Source organism: Lolium perenne, chromosome 7 (genome assembly GCF_019359855.2).
Source record: "Lolium perenne isolate Kyuss_39 chromosome 7, Kyuss_2.0, whole genome shotgun sequence".
Lineage (NCBI taxonomy): Eukaryota > Viridiplantae > Streptophyta > Magnoliopsida > Poales > Poaceae > Lolium > Lolium perenne.
In genome coordinates, this window is record NC_067250.2 from 98941262 (window position 1) to 98961106 (window position 19845).

Genomic DNA, 19845 nt, shown 5'->3' on the forward strand with positions numbered 1-19845 from the left:
TTTAGCAAATCATTTTGCACTTTAGTGAGTTGATCAATTTGAGTTTGAACCATTTGAAAATGTTTAACAAGCATCTTAACATCATTGGAGGTTCTCTCCACAATATCATGCAAATTGCTAATAGCTTGAGAATTTTCCATTAGATGATTCTCTACTCTCATATTAAAATTTTCTTGCTTAACAATATAATTATCAAACTCATCTAAGCATTGCGCAGGAGGTTTTGAATACGGAATATCTTCCCTAGTAAAGCGTTGAAGGGAGTTTACCTCAATCATGGGTGAAGGGGGAATTATCTCACATATATCCTCTATGGGAGGTAGATTCTTCACATCTTCGGATTTAATACCTTTCTCCTTGAGAGACTTCTTAGCTTCCCTCATATCTTCATCATTCAGTTCAATTAAACCCCTCTTCTTCAATATTGGCGTTGGAGTTGGTTCAGGTGTATTCCAGTCATCATGATTCCGGCTTATTCTAGCCAATAATTCTTCAGCTTCGTCTGGAGTTCTTTTCCTGAAAACACAACCAGCACAACTATCCAAATATGCTCTAGATTCAATGGTTAGTCCACTATAAAATATATCAAGTAGATCATTCTTTTCTAAATCATGCCCAGGTCGAGCTCTGATAAGAGAACAAAATCTTGCCCACGCCTCAGGCAATTTCTCTTCATCTCCCTGGTCAAACCTATAAATTTTCTGTAGAGCAATATGTTGAGCACTAGCAGGAAAGTATTTCCGAAAGAAAACATCACGCAAATCAGTTGGACTTTTAATAGAACCAGGAGGCAAATTATTATACCAAGTTTTAGCATCATCCTTTAATGAGAAAGGAAAAAATTTAATGACAAAGTAAGTACACATCTTGTCATCATCAGAAAACAAGCTACTCATAGAAGAAAGTTCAATCATGTGCTCTACAGCACTTTCTTTCTCAGTACCACAGAAGGGTGCTTTCTCTACAATAGCTATATGAGATAGATCAAGAGAAAAATCATAATTTTTATCCTTAATGCATATAGGAGATGTGGCAAATTTAGGATCAGGAGATAACTTATGTCTAACAGTATATTGTGTAAGAAACTTTTTAATTTTACTTGCATCAGCAGTAGCATTGCATCTATTAATAAAATCATCATTAAGCTCCACATAATCTTCATCGGGATCATCACTAGAATAATCAAGTTCAGGTGAATTAACAGGTGTAGTGGCATTTTCATTAGGAGTTTCAGCATTTTCAATTTGTCTAGACCTAGCAATTGTAGCATCTAGAAAGGATCCCAATGAACCACTATCATCAAGCACAGCAGAAACATTATCAATATTATGAGAGTTTTCAGATTCAGCAGAAGTACCACCAAGCGAAGCTTGTGGCGGTGAAACAAGTTGACTTATCACAGATGGTGAATCAAGAGTAGCAGAGGTACTCAGAGTTGTACCTTTTCTTGTAGTGGATGGTAATATGGCGACTTTAGAATCGCGAGGTTTACCCATGATGGAGAATTTGCAGCGAACAATATCAATCCAAGTGAACTTCCAAATAAAGCTATGCTCCCCGGCAACGGCGCCAGAAAACAGTCTTGATAACCCACAAGTATAAGGGATCGCAGCAGTCTTCGCGGGTAGTATAACCCAATTTATTGATTCGACACAAGGGGAGACAAAGAACACTTGGAAGCCTTAACAATGGAGTTGTCAATTCAGCTGCACCTGGGAACAGACTTGCTCGCAAGAGTTTATCAGTAGTAACAGTTTTATAGCAGTAGCAGTAGTGAAATAACAGCAGCAGAGTAACACAGACAGCAGTAGTGATTATAGTAAACAGCAGGATTAAAATACTGTAGGCACGGGGACGGATGACGGGCGCAATCAATAGGCATGTGTTCCAATTATAGTCGTACGTGCTCGCAATGAGAAACTTGCACAACATCTTTTGTCCTACCAGCCGGTGGCAGCCGGGCCTCAAGGGAATCTACTGGATATTAAGGTACTCCTTTTAATAGAGTACCGGAGCAAAGCATTAACACTCCGTGAACACATGTGATCCTCACATCACTACCATCCCCTCCGGTTGTCCCGATTTACGTCACTGGGCCATCGGTTCCTGGGACAAATGACATGTGTATACAACTTGCAGGTAAGACCATAAACAATGAATATCATGATGAAACAATAACATGTTCAGATCTGAGATCATGGCACTCGAGCCCTAGTGACAAGCATTAAGCATAACAAGTTGCAACAATATCATCAAAGTACCAATTACGGACACTAGGCACTATGCCCTAACAATCTTATGCTATTACATGACCAATCTCATCCAATCCCTACCATCCCCTTCGGCCTACAGCGGGGGAATTACTCACACATGGATGGGGGAAACATGGCTGGTTGATGGAGAGGCGTCGGTGGTGATGATGGCGATGATCTCCTCCAATTCCCCGTCCCGGCGGAGTGCCAGAACGGAGACTTCTGGCTCCCGAGACGGAGTTTCGCGATGTGGCGGCGTTCTGGAGGCTTTCTGGCGACTTCGACTTCTCTCCGTGCGTTTTTAGGTCGAAGGCAATAAATAGTCCGAAGGAGGGCGTCGGGGGCTGACCGAGGCCGCCACACCATAGGGCCGCGCGGGCCCCTCCTGGGCCGCGCCGGCCTATGGTGTGGGGCCCTCAGGCCCCCACCTGGCTTGCCCTTCTGGCTCCGCCAATATTCTGGGAAAATATGGCCTTCTGCATAAATTCCGAGGATTTTCCTGAAAGTTGGATTTCTGCACAAAAACGAGACACCAGAACAGTTCTGCTGAAAACAGCGTTAGTCCGTGTTAGTTGCATCCAAAATACACAAATTAGAGGCAAAACAATAGCAAAAGTGTTCGGTAAAGTAGATACGTTTTGGACGTATCAATGGTGAGACCTCTCTAAGAATGCTTTTAGATATTATTTTTCCTAGATTTGGAGTTCCTAGATATATTATGACTGATGGAGGTTCTCATTTTATTCATGGTGGTTTTAGAAAAACTCTTGCGAAATATGGTATTAATCATAGAATTGCTTCCGCTTATCATCCTCAAACTAGTGGGCAAGTAGAACTATCAAATAGAGAGATTAAATCTATCTTGCAAAAGACTGTTAACAAATCTAGAAAGAATTGGGCTAGTAAATTGAAGGAAGCACTATGGGCTTATAGAACTGCTTATAAAAATCCTATGGGGATGTCACCGTATAAAATGGTTTATGGGAAAGCTTGTCATTTACCTTTAGAACTAGAGCACAAAGCTTATTGGGCTGTAAGAGAACTAAATAAAGATCCTAAACTAGCCGGTAAGAAAAGATTGCTACAATTGAGTTCTCTAGATGAATGGAGAAGTGAAGCTTATGAGAATGCTAAACTCTTTAAAGAGAAAGTTAAGAAATGGCATGATAAAAGAATTATCAAAAGAGAATTTAATATTGGGGATAAAGTCCTATTGTATCGGTCTCGTCTCAGATTCTTTGCAGGGAAATTACTCTCAGAATGGGAAGGACCATATGTCGTTGAGGAGGTATATCGTTCAGGGGCGATTAAAATTAGTTCTCTCCAAGGCGATGCCTCACAAGTGGTGAATGGACAAAGACTCAAGCATTATATCTCAGGTGATTCTTATAATGAAGATGTTGATGTTATTCGAGTGGAAACTCTGGAAGCTTTCATCAAAGGTCAAATTGACAGTCCGGCAGAATTCGACTTTGAATAGGTAACAGTACTGGTAATAAAAAGTTCATGTTTTACTTTCCGAACAATGTTTTTGTTGTTTTTGGAAAATATGAAAAATTACGAGATCGAAACGGAGTGGAGGAGACGCACGAGGGCGTGCCCCCATAGGCCGGCGCGGCCCCAGCCTGGCCGCGCCGCCCTATGAGGTGGCTCCCTCGTTGCCCCTCCCCGACTCTGGTTCGACCTGGTACTTTCCTTTTGTCGTAAAATTCCTGCTATATAATCCCCCGGACCCCTGGAGGTCCGTATATCGTTTTCTCGACGTGTTTTGTTTCGAGCTGTTTCTGCCAGGATCTGTTTTCAATCTGGAAGCACCATGGTCTCCAACAACAAGGGCAAGGGGCTTTTGGATGAAGATATTCAAGATCCCGAGTGGAAAGAGGTGGATGAGAGCGTGAAGGAAGAAGATGAAGAAGAAGTGGAGGAAGACTCGCGTGCGTACCCGCGTGCTGCCATCGCAAGCATCGAGGTGGTTGAAAACCCTTCCAGTGCCACGAGGAGCACAAGAATTCGCACCGGAGGAAGGGTTCCATGTCACTACCTAGCTCCAAAGACGTCTTCTCCAAGCACTTACCATCCCTTCCGCAATCTAATTTACAATAGTCAAATTGAAAGGACTCCCAAGGCAGCATTGCCTAGCAATTTGGATATAGATCGTTCTAACACTGCAGGAAGGATGAAGCCTGAAGCTGAAGAGTGGGGGAATAACTCCAAGAGTTGGGACTCGCCGTCGGACATACTTCTTAGCCGCGTCGAGCACAATTCGGAGATGATCCGCAACCTCATGTACAAGATTGATGAGCTTCAGGAGCTTGTTGAGAAGCTTGTCAAGAATGCATCACCACCACCGCCGAAGGAGTAATTCATCATCGGTATTGGCATCCCCTTGGTTTGTTCCAAGCTTGGGGGAGTGTCGCGGTATCACATCATCACTATCTTTTACTTTTTATTATCAAGTAGTGTCATATCATGAGTAGGGAAGTTATCATATAAGATGAGTTGCAATGTGGAAGTATCTCTCCTTAGTTGGTTGTCTATGTATCCCTTGGTGTGAGTTATTGTTATGGAATATTAATGAGAAGTCTTATCATTTACATATTGCACATCTTATTTTAGTTTGCAATCTCTATTATATGATTGATCTTGTTATTAGTATTGGTATCACTTTTGGAGCATTGAGTAAATCTATTTCGTTTTGGCAATCTTAGCATTGGTCAATAGCAACAACACTTTGAGGTTTAAGTAGAAAAGAGAAATACATGTAGATATGTTGTTTCATTGTCTTTCTTTCTTGTTAGCTCCTTAGCTTATTATTCTGAAGTTAAAACTGTTTGTGCTTACAAGGAAGATGCATGATTGTTTCTATCACATGTATATTTTTTTGTTTCCCTCAACTCTTATGCTTGCTAATTAACCTTGCTAGCCAAAAACCTGTACCGAGAGGGAATGCTTCTCGTGCATCCAAACCTTAACCCAAACCTATGCCATTTGTGTCCACCATAACTACCTACTACATGGTATTTCCTGCCATTCCAAGTAAATACTTCGTGTGCTACCTTTAAACAATTCAAAATTTACTATCTCTTATTTGTGTCAATGTTTTATAGCTCATGAGGAAGTATGTGGTGTTTTATCTTTCAATCTTGTTGGGCAACTTTCACCAATGGACTAGTGGCTTCATCCACTTATCCAATAATTTTGCAAAAAGAGCTGGCAATGGGGTTCCCAGCCCCGATTAATTAACCTTCATAATTTTACAAATAGACACTCCTCCATGGTATGTGATTGTTGGACGGCACCTGAGGATTCGGTTAGCCATGGCTTGAGAAAGCAAAGGTGGGGAGGAGTGTCATCTAAATAAAACTAAAATAAAAAGGCACTCCTTCATGGTATGAGATTGTTGGCAGGCACCCGAGGATTCGGCTAGCCATGGTTTGTGAAAGCAAAGGTTGGAAGGAGTGCCACCCAAAAATAAAACTTTATGGGAGCCGCTCTTCGAGAGTTTGTCTGGCAAGGGGGTTAGAGTACCCGCTACCAGTCGTTGACAACAACAAACACCTCTCAAAATGTTACTTTTATCTTTATATGATTTCAAAACTGAAAAAGCTCTAGCACATGATTTAATCCCTGCTTCCCTCTACGAAGGGCCTGTCTTTTACTTTATGTTGAGTCAGTAAACCTATTTCCCTCCATCTCAAGAAAGCATTTGAGTTGTTGTGATCAAACCATCTATATTGTGATTTACTTCATCATGTCTTTTACTCTTCCTCGTTTAGTACAAGTTTTATCCGAATGAATATAGCTTTGAAAGTTATCAATGATTATGAGGAGATTATTATGATTGAGTATGCAAGTTGTGCCATATAAACTTTAACATGAGAGCACTGCTCGATAGATAAGTACAATCTGTTAATTGTTCTCTGACCAAGAACGAAGTTTGCCATCACCAATTATGATTTCTTATGCACCTTTATTTGTGATTACGTTCTACTTGTTTCAAGCTGAATTATATGAGGAAGTTGTTCACTAGAATGTCTTGTGTGAATTAATATGATGCTTCTTGTCCGTATTTTATTTATCGACTCTTCACTCCATAAACATGTGGTCCTGTTTACCGAGTTCAGTTTCGCTTGGGGACAAGCGAAGTCTAAGCTTGGGGGGTTGATACGCCCATTTTGCATCACTATTTTATATCATAATTTGCTGTTATTCATTGATATGTTTCATATTTGGAGATGATACTTATGTTATTTCATCTATTTTGCATGTTTCATGATTATTGGAGGATCGCGCACCGGAGTCAGGATTTTGCTGGAAAAAGCGCCGTCAGAATGCAATATTTCGGAAGATCAACAATTGTCGGAAATTATATGAAAAATCCTATTTTTCCAGAGGACGAAGGGAGCCAAAAGGAGGAGCCGAGGAGGGCCGCCATGGGCCCACCTCACAGGTCGGCGCGGGCCAAGGAAGATGATGACAAGCTGGTAAAAACTTGTCGAGGTTGTCAGTATTATGCTACTCAACCAAATGCTCCAGCCCAAGAGCTGAAGACCATCCCTATCACCTGGCCGTTTGCGGTCTGGGGGCTCGATATGGTTGGAAAGTTAAAGAAATCATCTCCTGGCGGTTTTGAGTACCTCCTGGTCGCTGTTGACAAGTTCAGTAAGTGGATCGAGGCAAAGCCAGTGAGAAAAGCCGACGGTGCTACGGCACTAAATTTTGTTTGCAGCCTCGTGATGAGATTTGGCATCCCGCACAGCATAATAATAGACAATGGCACAAACTTCGCACAAGGAGAATTGAAGGATTATTGCAATGACGTAGGCATCCGGCTTGATCTTGCGTCTGTGGCTCATCCACAATCCAATGGTCAGGTCAAACGAGCCAACGGCCTCATATTATCCGGAATTAAACCGCGCCTTGAAGAACCGCTGCGACGCGCAGCTGGGGATTGGGTTGATGAGTTAGACTCTGTTCTGTGGAGTTTACGAACTACCCCTAACAGGTCAACCGGATTTACTCAGTTCTTCCTGGTATACGGATCCAAAGCCGTGCTCCCCTCCGACATCATCTACGATTCACCGCGAGTCTCCACCTACAATGAAGAAACTACTGACGAGGCTCGACATCTTTCTGTGGACCTGATCGAAGAAGCTCGGAATTTAGCTGACAACCGTTCCACCATATACCAGCAGAAACTCCGACGCTATCACAACCGTCGAGTTCGGAATCGCTCGTTCATGGTCGGAGACTTAGTCCTCCGCCTTCGCTAGGTGAAAGATCACAAGTTGCAATCTTCATGGGAAGGACCCTTTGTCATCAGCAAAGTGCTTCACAACGGATCGTACTACCTTGTCGATTTACGGGAGTTAAAGGATAGACCTGCTAATTGGCACCGGAAACGCAAGCGAGAGGATCCGGATGACATATATGATGAAACAGATCGTCCCTGGAATATAGCACAGCTACGTCCTTTCCACACTTAGCAAATTTTCGCATTACATACCTTGTAATATCTATGATAAATGATCAATGAAATAAAGCATATGGTTCACTCTTAAAGTCTTTTACCTCCTTTAATTTTTTCATTTTTGGATCATGTATGTTTTCCGACTAAAACCGCAGAGCTGGATATTTCCGCCTAGGCGTGTATGAAAGTTGTGATTTTCAAAATCGTCCCTTAGGACGTGAGCTTAAGTTTTCTGGTGGATAAGTTTTTTGTTGTGAATTCATGGATTCCTAGTAGCGACTTCCGGCACCTTAACTCGGGGTTTGTTTTCGCGGTTATTGACGGACTGCCATTGGGCTTCGTCGCCGCAGGCGAGCGTTTCTGGCCAAAGGTCTCCCGGCTCATGGAAGGTCAAGTGAATTAGCCGAAGAACTTAGAAACCAGCGCTTGCTTTTCGAACGAACGAAACATGCAAAATAATTATAACGGATAGCAGGATAAGTTTTTTCCGCACATGCATAATTGTTTCGTTCCTAGCTACTTAAGAATTTAAGTTATATTACAAACCCACTCCGGGGCCAAAATGATGCTTTTCATTGTTTTTCAGGTTTTACTCGGAGACATGATCTTCATCCTCCGAGAACACATACGCGGAAGCGTCGCCAGAATCTTCACCGGAATCTTCGTCGGATTGATCCGCGCTGGAGCCTAAGCCTTTCTCGACATCTTCGTCTTGTTCTTCATTTTCCCCTTTGGAGAAACCTTCGGGAAGATGATACGTCCATTTTGCATCACTATTTTATATCATAATTTGCTGTTATTCATTGATATATTTCATAATTGGAGATGATACTTATGTTATTTCATCTATTTTGCATGTTTCATGATTATTGGAGGATCGCGCACCGGAGTCAGGATTCAGCTGGAAAAAGCGCCGTCAGAATGCAATATTTCGAAAGATCAACAATTGACGAAAATTATATGAAATATCCTATTTTTCCAGAGGACGAAGGGAGCCAAAAGGAGGACCGAGGAGGGCCGCCACGGGCCCACCTCACAGGCCGGCGCGGGCCAAGGCCTGGTCGCGCCGCCTTGTGGGGAGGGGGCCCACAGCCCCCTCTGGCCTCCTCTCCTTCGCGTACATCTTCATCCCGAAAACCTAAGCTCGGGGGGATAGTCGCGAAGAGTCACAGCCGCCTCTGCGGGGCGGAAAATACCAGAGAGAAAAGAGCTCTCCGGCAGGCTGAAATATGCCGGGGAAATTCCCTCCCGGAGGGGGAAATCGACGCCATCGTCACCATCATCGAGCTGGACATCATCTCCATCGTCATCACCATCATCTCCATCATCATCACCGCCATCTCCACCGCTGCACATCGTCACCGCTGTAACAATTTGGGTTGGATCTTGATTGTTTGATAGGGGAAACTCTCCCGGTATTGATTTCTACTTGTTATTGATGCTATTGAGTGAAACCATTGAACCAAGATTTATGTTCAGATTGTTATTCATCATCATATCACCTCTGATCATGTTCCATATTATGTCTCGTGAGTAGTTCATTTAGTTCTTGAGGACATGGGTGAAGTCTAAATGTTAGTAGTGAACTATGGTTGAGAAATATTCAATGTTATGATATTTAAGTTGTGGTGTTATTCTTCTAGTGCTGTCATGTGAACGTCGACTACATGATACTCCACCTTTATGGGCCTAGGGGAATACATCTTGTACTCGTTTGCTAATTGTGGGGTTACCGGAGTGACAGAAACGTGAATCCCCGTTGGTATATCGATGCAGGAGGGATAGCAGGATCTCAGAGTTTAAGGCTGTGGTTAGATTTATCTTAATTACTTTCTTGTAGTTGCGGATGCTTGCAAGGGGTATAATCACAAGTATGTATTAGTCCTAGGAAGGGCGATGCATTAGCATAGGTTCACCCACACAACACTTATCAAAACAATGAAGATTAATCGGCTATATGAAGCGAAAGCACTAGACTAAATTCCCGTGTGTCCTCAAGAACGTTTGGTCATTATAAGTAAACAAACCGGCTTGTCCTTTGTGCTAAAAAGGATTGGGCCACTCGCTGCAATTATTTCTCGCGCATTTTACTTACTCGTACTTTATTCATCTGCTACATCAAAACCCCCTGAATACTTGTCTGTGAGCATTTACAGTGAATCCTTCATCGAAACTGCTTGTCAACACCTTCTGCTCCTCGTTGGGATCGACATTCTTACTTATCGAAAATACTACGATACACCCCCTATACTTGTGGGTCATCAGAAGATCATACTTGTTGTACCAGAACGAGTGATTCACTCGCTCGGCTAACAACCAATCATACCCTTGGGTCTCCGCAAGGGCGAGCTTGACGTTGGTGCCCTTGGGAACTCCGCGTGCGACCTCTGCCAAGTCCATCTCAGGGCAATGAGCTTTACACGTTGCCAGGGTGAGAGAGGTGACCCCGCGGGCGGAAGACGCTTGCCAGTCTTTGATAAGATCCGGCACCATCCGCATAAGCTTGGTCATGCTATCAATCACGATGGTTCCGGCTCTCTTCAAGCTCAGGGACTTGGCGATTCCGCGGAATGCTTCGAAGAGATCGTTGATGGAGTTCCGTGCATCTTCATAAGCTTCTGTCCTGCTGACAGTCTCCTGGTTCCATTCGAATCCGAGAGTCGCTGTAAAACAAAACGGTCAGTTCCCTCCGCGATAAAGGCAGGATCAATATGAAGAAGCCGGAAAACAACAATAAGTCCTTACGGAAGATCAGCTTGTCAATATCCTCCGCCTCCATCTCGGAAGTTTTTGCTTTCGAGACCAGCGTCTTTATCCGCGCGTTGCTCTTCTTCAGCTTGTCGTTCAGCTCCGCGATGGCCTGAGCATGTTTCTCCTCTCGCTCCTTTTTCTCCCTTGTCTCTTTTTCGGTGGATTCCTTGAGGAACTCCTGGAGAGAGTCATGCTCGGCTTTAAGCACTTCAAGCTCAGCGAAAAGCTCGTCGACGGAAGGTTTTTTGGCAAGTTGCTCTGAAAGGCGGAAATAGAAGAATAAAGTTAGTTTGAAAAACTAGTTGCATTGCAAAACCTGGGGGCTAAGCCGGAATCATTACCTTCATAGTTCTTGAGGCGGGTCTCCAGGGTCGCGATGGACTTACGCTTTTCCGCGTCCCTCTTTTGCAGCATTTCGATCTCCGTCTTCTGCTCCAGCACATGGATGCGTAGATCTTCATGCAGTTTTCGCGTGTTCTGAGAAGCAGGTTAGAGTTAGCCGGAAATTAAAAATTCTGGGGGCTGGACGCGAAGCTAAAGTGTGCGAAAATTTTGAGTTTCCGCTAAGGTACACATTTAAAGACATTGGCTCATACATGTTACTCGGAAAATGCATAAACCAACGCTTGGGGGCTGGTGTTACCTGGCGCACATCCTTGTGCTTGGCGAAGAAAACTTTGAGACTGCTTTCAATTTCATTCAGCTCTTGTTGCCCCGTGTTCGCAGGTCCCCACACTTTGTCCATCATGCTGGAGATTTCCGCGTGGCGCTGTGAGAGGGGGACTCTTTGCAGAATTGGAAAGAGATGAGGGTGCGTCTGGGGCGTGCCAGTGGCACGACTTAGGAGTAACTTCTTTTCAACATCATCAGCCGGAGCTTCAGCCGAAGTAACATCGGGTCTTTCAGGCGGAGGTGGAGGCGAGGACGCGCCCTTGCCGGAATCACCTTTACCGGATTCAGTAGTTGATTCCTCCGGGAGATCATCAAGGTTGATGACATCCTTGGGATCCAGCTTGGCGGAGGAAGAGGCCTTGGGCGGAATCTCTACTTCTGGGGTAACAGGCACAGAAGCCGGAGATGGCTTAGCTTTTTTCTTGGGGTTCTTGGGGAGCTTGCTTCTGGAAGTTTTGCTGCATACAAGTAAAGGTGTAACACTTAGCAAACGCCTGATTAAATGCTAGCAAAGGAATTTAAGACGGAGATCAAGTACTCACGAAGACGTCATGAAAAACTGGTCAATGTTTGGCTGCAGCTGCTTGCTGGTGTTGATCTGCTTGAGGCGCTGCTTTTCCTTCTCCGCCCTCCGGGTAGCCGCGGCACTTGGTGTTTCGCGGGCGCGTTTTGGGGCAGGGCCGGAGGGATCAGCTCTTTTCCGTTTGGTAGGACCTGAGGATTCAGGGACCTCCGCGTCGGAAGCGGCCTCGGGGTCATTGGTTCCGGATTGAGGAACTCGGAGTAAGGTTCCGAGATCTTTCTCCTCTAGTTCTTCCAGCTGAGCATGCAAACACTTAAACAAATTTTACAAAGAACAACATAGGAATTGGTGCTAGGTCGAGATACATACCGCGACTCCGGAGCCGTTGGTGTGGATATCCATGTTGCACGCGTGAATCCGAAGATCACGCGAAATCTTGATCAGAAGTCGGATCCGTTTATCCACGGCGTCAGCAGAAAGGTTGTCCTTGGAGGCGCGCATAAGATCGTCGCGCCCCGCGTACTGGAACATCAGGCGGTCCTGATGCTGAAGAGGTTGGATCCGTTTAGTAAACCAGGACATGGTAAGGTCCTTCCCTGACAGGCCGTCCTCCGTCAGCTTGCAGATCCGCCTTACTGCGCGAGTTAATTGCGGAGACTCGGAAAGATGCGGGCACTGAGTCCAGGCCGGAGTCTCACTGGCGGGGCCATTTTTGAAGGCTGGCAACACCCTCGCGCTTGCCGGGTTGGAAACGTCCTTCAGATAAAAGAAGCCTCCGGACCAGTATCACGTGGATTCATGGCGGTCGGTGGGAGGATAAACGCGGCCAGGGTGGAGCTTGAACGTAATTGTTCCGCAGGTGGCCAGCTCCGAAGTTTGAGGAATCTTCTCCTTCTTGACAGAGAAGAAGTACTGGAAGAGGGAGAGCTCTGGGATTACCCGGAGGTGGCCTTTGCACAGCGTCACGTGGTTGCTGATGGCTAGTATGCTGTTCGGCGAGATGTTGTGTGGCTGCAGCCCGTACGCCTTTAGAATTTCTGAGAAAAAATCGCTAGGCTGAAAAGAGAAGCCCCGCTCAACGAGCGCCTTGGTCACCACCATTTCTCCGGCTTCGGGAGCTGGAGTCAACGAACCCGGAATCATCCGCCAGGACCCGGGCTTCAAGAATCCTTCCGCCTCGAGGTTGCGGAGCTCGGTTTCCGTGGTGGTGCAGGGCCACCACTTTCCCTTGGCTTCGCTGTCTCGCGCGCGAGCCTTGGATTTTTTTGGCGGCTGCTTCCTCCGCTTTCTTTTCCATCTATTCTACCCCCGCGGTTTCTTCCGTGTTGGCAGACGTCCCTTCAATGTTTTTGTCGGAATCCTTCGAGGGCTCCAGCTGAACTGGGACGAAGGGGGGAGGGGCGGAAGAGATTGACATCGCCATGATCGGATCGGAGGAGGGAGGCGGAGTCGAAGAAGACATATGTAAAGAAAATGCGAAGATAACTAAACTTAGCCGGATCCAACGTTGATAACCTAGTCATCCCTACCAGGTTCGGCCCGAAGTTCGAGCTCGGAAGACATACCGGAATGGAGTTTGCGGTGGTCGGAGTCACCGGCGGTGAGGTATTTTCTGCGGTGGCTCGCCGGACTTAAGAACACGAAGAACAGCTCGCGGTGGCATTTGAGCTCCGGCAATCTTCCGGCGAGTTCCGGCGCGGCGGAGGAGGAGCTTGGAGGCGCCGCTGGTGAGAGAGGTGAAAAGGGTGCGAATGAGGAGGTTAGGGTGAACGGTGGGATATTTATAGACCGCGGGAGGAGATTCGTGCTCCGCATCCTGTGGTCGGAATGCAAGCGTCGCGCCGTTGGATGACTGACACATGTCCAAAACCCTAAGCAGTGAAAATGGCTAAGGATAAGTTACCGCTCAAATTGCCCGAAAATGGCGCTAGGATTGGCGGAACTGTTTTGAACTTTTTGAGGTTCCGGGTAAAAATTTAAAGGCTATCAATCCTTATCCAAGCAGGGAAGTAACCCGGAGACACGTTATAAACAGTGCTGTCGATGGATGAAGTCCCGCGGGATAGAGGTATTTTCCGACTGAAAGTTGGGAAAGGAGATAAGATGAAGTTGGAGTTCTTCAAGTTTCCCCATGTTGCCGAGATTGTCGGAAGCCACGAAGCTTTAGCAAGGCGGAAACAAGAGGTGAATCTCGGAGAACTCTGGGGGCTACTGTTGTGGGTATACTTCATGGGTGTACCATCGACAGTGCCTAGATCCGGCAAGCCCGTGTGGCCCACAGACGGTGATGTGGCATGCGGCCCATCGGGTGGCCGAGTTGCTGTTGATCGTGAAGGATGAAGTCTAGCCCAGGATCGGGGAGCCGGATCCTAACCGACCTTCGGAGGAAGCCGGATCCGTGGAGGCTCATGAGGAACCCGGATCCAGTACGACGTAGATGGAAGGCAGATCCTTGACGTACACGACAAGATATTGTACCGTAGTTAGGAAACCTGTAATCCGGCTAGGACTCTCCATGTAAACCCTAGATCCGTGCGCCTTTATAAGCCGGATCCTGGGAGCCCTAGAGGCACGAACACAACTCATTGTAACAACGCGAAAGCGCCCAGATAATTCTAGACAAGCAGCAGTAGGCCCTGTCTTCGAGCAGGTGTTCCGAAGCTGGGTAAATCGCGTACCACCGTCCCGAGGACTCTCCGCCCTATGGCCCCTACTTCTTCACCCCTCCATGAGGATCCCTCCTCTGGAGTACCGTCGAATAGGCAACGACACTCGGGGGTCATATATATAGTGTTTTTTAGGTCAAAAGAAGTCAGTTCGCGAAAGAATCAAGCGAATCGGACAGTGACAGCCAAAAAAATGACGTCCACATTATCCTAGCTCAGTTTGACTCCGTATAGGTATCTGAAAGTTCCCAAGTGCAGGAGATCAATTGTAGTACTTTTCAATAAGAAAGTTTGTCGAACCCACGAGGAGCTGAAGGTATTGGTTAGCGGAATTGACAAAAATAATAATAAAGTAGCAGTTTTGGTATTTTGGTGTATAGTTTGAAATAAAAATAAAGTGCAGAAAGTAAATAGCAAATAAGTAAAAGTTCTCAATGAGATAAAAGCTCAGTCCTCTATGCAGCAAGAGGACAAGCTCAAGTGGGTGTGCTTATATGTGACTAAAGTTTCCAAGGGTGGCATGGATTTACTAGCATCTGAGTTTTATTCAGTGCAACCATAGATATGTGCAAACACACCCCTTATGATTGGTCCTAGAGCCATTTTCATGTGCAAGTATAGGAATCATTAAAATATAAATGTTTCACCATAGAAATAAGATCATTGGTCCCCGATATAAACCCCTCTAATGTAACTTATAGTATTGGAAACGGTTTCTATCAGTCCGTCCCTTCCAACACTAATGAATTACATTAAAGTGCAGCCCTATGAGACCATATAGGTGAAGTAATATACAGTCGACGTTCGCATAAAACCATCATAGAATGATATAAAAGATATAAAAATTGACCAAATACTCATTGCACATCATATAGAATCATTGCCAGATCATCCTATGCCCTCGGGAACGTGGGGAACTACTCACAAGTGTCAAACATGATATGAACCATAGGCATAATGATTACAACACAATCTGAATATATAATCTCCCCACCAAATGATGACAAAGTACCAATCACAAACATGCAATAGCACTAAAAACAATATCCAGGGTTCAATTCAACATGAGGGGGATGACGTCGGTCTCGTAGATGGAGATGGTGGTGTTGATGGTGCTGGTGAAGATGTTGATGGAGATGTCTCCTCCCAAGCCAATGAAGAGTGGTGATGTCGATGGCGTCGATTTCCCCTTCACCGAAGGCACCGGTGCAACAGGATCTGCCCTCTCCTGGAGTAGGATAGGACTTTCTCCTCCGATGTCGCCTCAATAAATCTTGGAAAAAATATGGCCTAGGTTTTTAGGCGAAACGGAGGTTCTGGTATAAAGGAGGACCCGAGGCGACGCTCGAGGGCTAAAAGAGCCTGGGTGGCACGCTCATCCAGGTAGGGCACGCCACCTGGCCTTCTTTCCTCCTCGTGGCTTCCCTCGCGTGTTTGTTTCGCTCACGGCCCTTCTCCGGGTGAAAAACTGATCAGGTACTTTTGCCTCGTTTTTAGCAATCCAGAAAGCCCTGAAAGAAATAAAATATGAAAAAGGAGGTTTTCTACCTCCCACGAATTAAATACCAATGAAGGGGACTTTGTAGGAAAGTCCTAGAAATCAACTAAAATGCACAAATAAAAGTGTATGATGACATATAACAATGAAAAATAAACATATATGTAGCAATAATAATAATGATGATGCAAACATATATAAATCACTTCTATGCTTGGCTTTTTACCAGCTTTATTTTGCTTTTACTTTGCCTTTGTACTGAAGATAAAATCTCATAGAACAACTAGTTACAAGAAGAGAAATTATTAAATGACAAGATGGGCATGAAGTTTGATGCTTACCAAACACTTTGCCATTTTCTTGATGAAATCGGTTAATAGTCTTGCCCCCTAGTAACCAGTATAAAACTAATCCATGGATCTTTCAATCATGTCATATGCTCTACATCCACCTTTGTATTTCACTTTCCATGCTTAACTGAATCCTCGGGTGCCGACCTTTTCATTCACGAACTTGTTTGAGCATATGTATTAAAGTATCCATGACAATCAGTTTACCCATTCATTACCAAGTAGCACAAGAGTATCTCATACCTCCTTGTCATCTCATCTTCCTAACTATTTGTTCTCCAAGACCACATCTCCAACACAACTTGAAGGTATTTTGCTTTTCTTATAATTCTTAGTATTGCTTGCATGGATCTTTCCTTTGTTGCAAACTATACTTACAAAATTATATGCTTGTCCAACATGCTCAAATTAATTAAGTTCAAGATAAGATGTGATCGAAATTTCTAAATACGACGAACACTTCTGCATGATTGTTACCCTAAATCTCCATACAAAAGAATCATGGATGACACCATACTTCAAATTTCATTAAAACCCACTTGACCAAAGATAGATGATAATGCTCTAAGAGATTTCCAAACCATGAGAGACTTGATAACTACTAGATGAAAGCAAAAAACCAAACTAAGATGATGAACTAAAAACGAGATGATAAACTAAAAAGCATAAAAGACTCGATATAACTCTCCCAAGCTTAGTTTGTAGAAGTAGTGTCATCCTTCTTGGCGCTCTCCTCCTCATAATGGGCGTCCCACTCCTTGAGTTTCCAAGGATAGGCCTCCCATTATAGAAGGATGTAGGTGGATCGTTGAACTTGGTGGAGGCAGCTTTGGCGATCTTGTTGAAGCGATCTTCATACTCACAATTCTGTTTTTTCACATACCACATGAGGGCTTGGAACCTATCCATCTGTGTGAGGATGTGAAAGATCTTTTCCTCTGTGTCATTGATCCTTGCTTCATAGGCTTCAACCTTCTTGTCCATCTCGATGTTCATCAGGTGTTGTGCATCAAGACTACGCTGAATCACAGTGCCATACCTAAAGACGGTGTCCTCCAGAATCTCCAGTCTTTCCTCCATGGTGCCCTCGGTCTTCGGAGCCTTCACCTCCTCCATGAGAGGAATCCCCTCCTTGAAGGTCAAGGTCTTCAGAGAAGCCACCACGGAATTGAGGTACCGTTTCACCATGCCCATCTCCTTGGAGTCTTCACCTCCGAGATTGGATCCGGAGCTTGACATGGTAAAAACGCTGAAAGGTTTCGACAAGAAAAACAAGTTTCGCTCGAAAAGACTTGATGCGAGATTAGATCGGCAGAGGGGTATATATTGACGGTTTTTGGGTATAAACGAAGAGTTTGAGTCGAAAACGAGGCGAAAAGGAAGCCCAGGGAGCGAACGACCTCGGGTGGCGCGTCCAGCAAGGTAGGGCACGCCACCTGGGGTCTTCCCCACCCCCCCCCCCCCCTGTGACTCTGTTTTGCCCAAATATTTCGCGAAACCTTCTTATTTTGCAAGAAAGTAACTGTCCTAAAATATGAAAAGATTCCGAGATTGCTACGTACCTGCTCGACTTTTATTTGTTTCCAGTGTCTGACAGAGGGTAATTCTCGATGATGATAGCTTACGGAATACGGAGATGTAACTCTTCCATATTCCCTATGAACTTTTCTCCTGCAATATAATGTTTAAGACGTTGTTCATTAACAACATGAAGTTTACCTTTGTAATCTCCATGAAGACGGATGGATAACTAAAAATGGAGCTAACTAATCTCCATGAAGATCCGACCATGGAGCTTTTACAAAAAAAAAGCAAGCTCCAAGGGCGACTTCTTACAAAGCTGCGGTTTCACAACATGAATCTTCTTCAAATGGTCGGCATAGTCAAATCCCTTTGGTGAAATTGTAGATCTAGGGTTCCTCCCTTGACTCCCAAGAGACCAACAAGATTTTGATCTTTGGAACAATGGAGAAGAGAGAGTAGAGGCCGCAACCTTCATTTGGAGAAGAAGGTTGTTATTTATACCCCCCACAATAAATGTAGCCATTTGCAGACTAACTTAGGCTGGAGTCTCCGGCCTGCAGACACCGGAGTCTCCGGTCTGATGTTCACTTAGAACGAAGACTCCGGTGTGGGGGGTGGGGGGACCAAAGTCTCCGGTCCTAGGCGACCGACAACTCCAGACTGGAGTCTCCGGACCAAGTCCTCGGACAAGTTCCCGGACCCCCATATTGAGAGTGAGGCACAAGGCCAACTGCTTAGAATCTGGGTGACCAGGGACTTTACCGGAGTCTCCGGTCTTGCCAACAAAGACTTCAGACCCCCATACTGAGAGTGAGGCACACAAGCCATGGGTTCGAAAGGGGTCTAGGGACTTCCTCGGAGTCTGCAGTGCTGGCAGGGCCGGAGTCTTTGGACTGGAGGCTTGCAACAGCTACAACCATTGTGGTTCTCTCCACCACAATTCACTGCCAACCCCTATACTATATCTTGAGCTCATGTAGACACTTCACCACAAAGCTACGGGCGCCAAGCTTCTTTTCACTTTTGAGGGGTTGACCACCGTGACAACTTTACAAGTAGATAATCTATAAAATTTAAAGGGGTTGACCACCGTGACAACTTCACAAGTAGATAATCTATAAAATCAAAGCGCACGGTTAAATATCCTTAGGTTGTCAACAAACACACAAAACAACATTACGGGAGAAATGCTTTCAGCAGGGCCGCTGGCGCTGGAGGAAGGAGCACGTGCGTCGGCGACGGAGGAAGGAGCACGAGCGCTCGGAGGTATTTTTCGTGGATGAAGCAGAGCAACAAGGGCGTGGAGAGTAGCTACACAACAGCAGTAGAAGGAGGTCGGAGCGGAGCATCTCCTTGCATGAGGATGGAGAGGACGACACGATGGAGAGATCGGAACGGAGCATCTCGCTTCAATAATGCTAGACTTACGGGCAGGTTTGTTACGGAAAAAAGTTACGGGCTGATGTGGAGCCACTGGACTGGTTCAGTTTTTCTGAAGCCCCGTAATTGTAGGGCCATGATTCTCTTCCTTTTCTCCACGTGATCCCGTAGCCTGATTCCGTAAATTTGAGTCCGTAGGTGTAGCATTGTTGATCTCGCTTTGGTGGAGAAGGGGAAAGAAGGCGAAGTGAGAGGCGTGAGAAAGAGGCTTTCATGTCCAGCTGATAAAGTTAGGCCGGGGCAAAACTTTCCCGTGGCACACCACTACTATCAGTGCAACATAGGTAAGTGAGGCTTTAAAAAAAATTGCAGCGCAATCTAAAACTTCCGAAAAATCTATTTTGCTCATAGTGCTTATAGCTGTTTTGCTCATAATGATGGTACAGATCGGTGTTAGGGCCGATGATCGAAGAGATGAAGTCTATGTTCCGGGATTTTGTGTTCTGTGAAGTAAAGGCCGTGCACCACACGGTTATTTCAGTAGCCCACGAGCTATAGGGAAGGCTGCAAGAATAAGCTCGGTAAGAACATCTCCAACACGCGCACTATACTTTGACGCGCTAAACCTCGCTTTCGTCGCGCTGTAAACAGATAGCTCTGGGCGGAAATTTGCCCCGCCGGATGCTCTATTTTGCCGCGCATGCGCGGGTGGTAAAAGTGCTCCTCCGTCGGGCGCGCCATTATGCAGCGCGCGACACG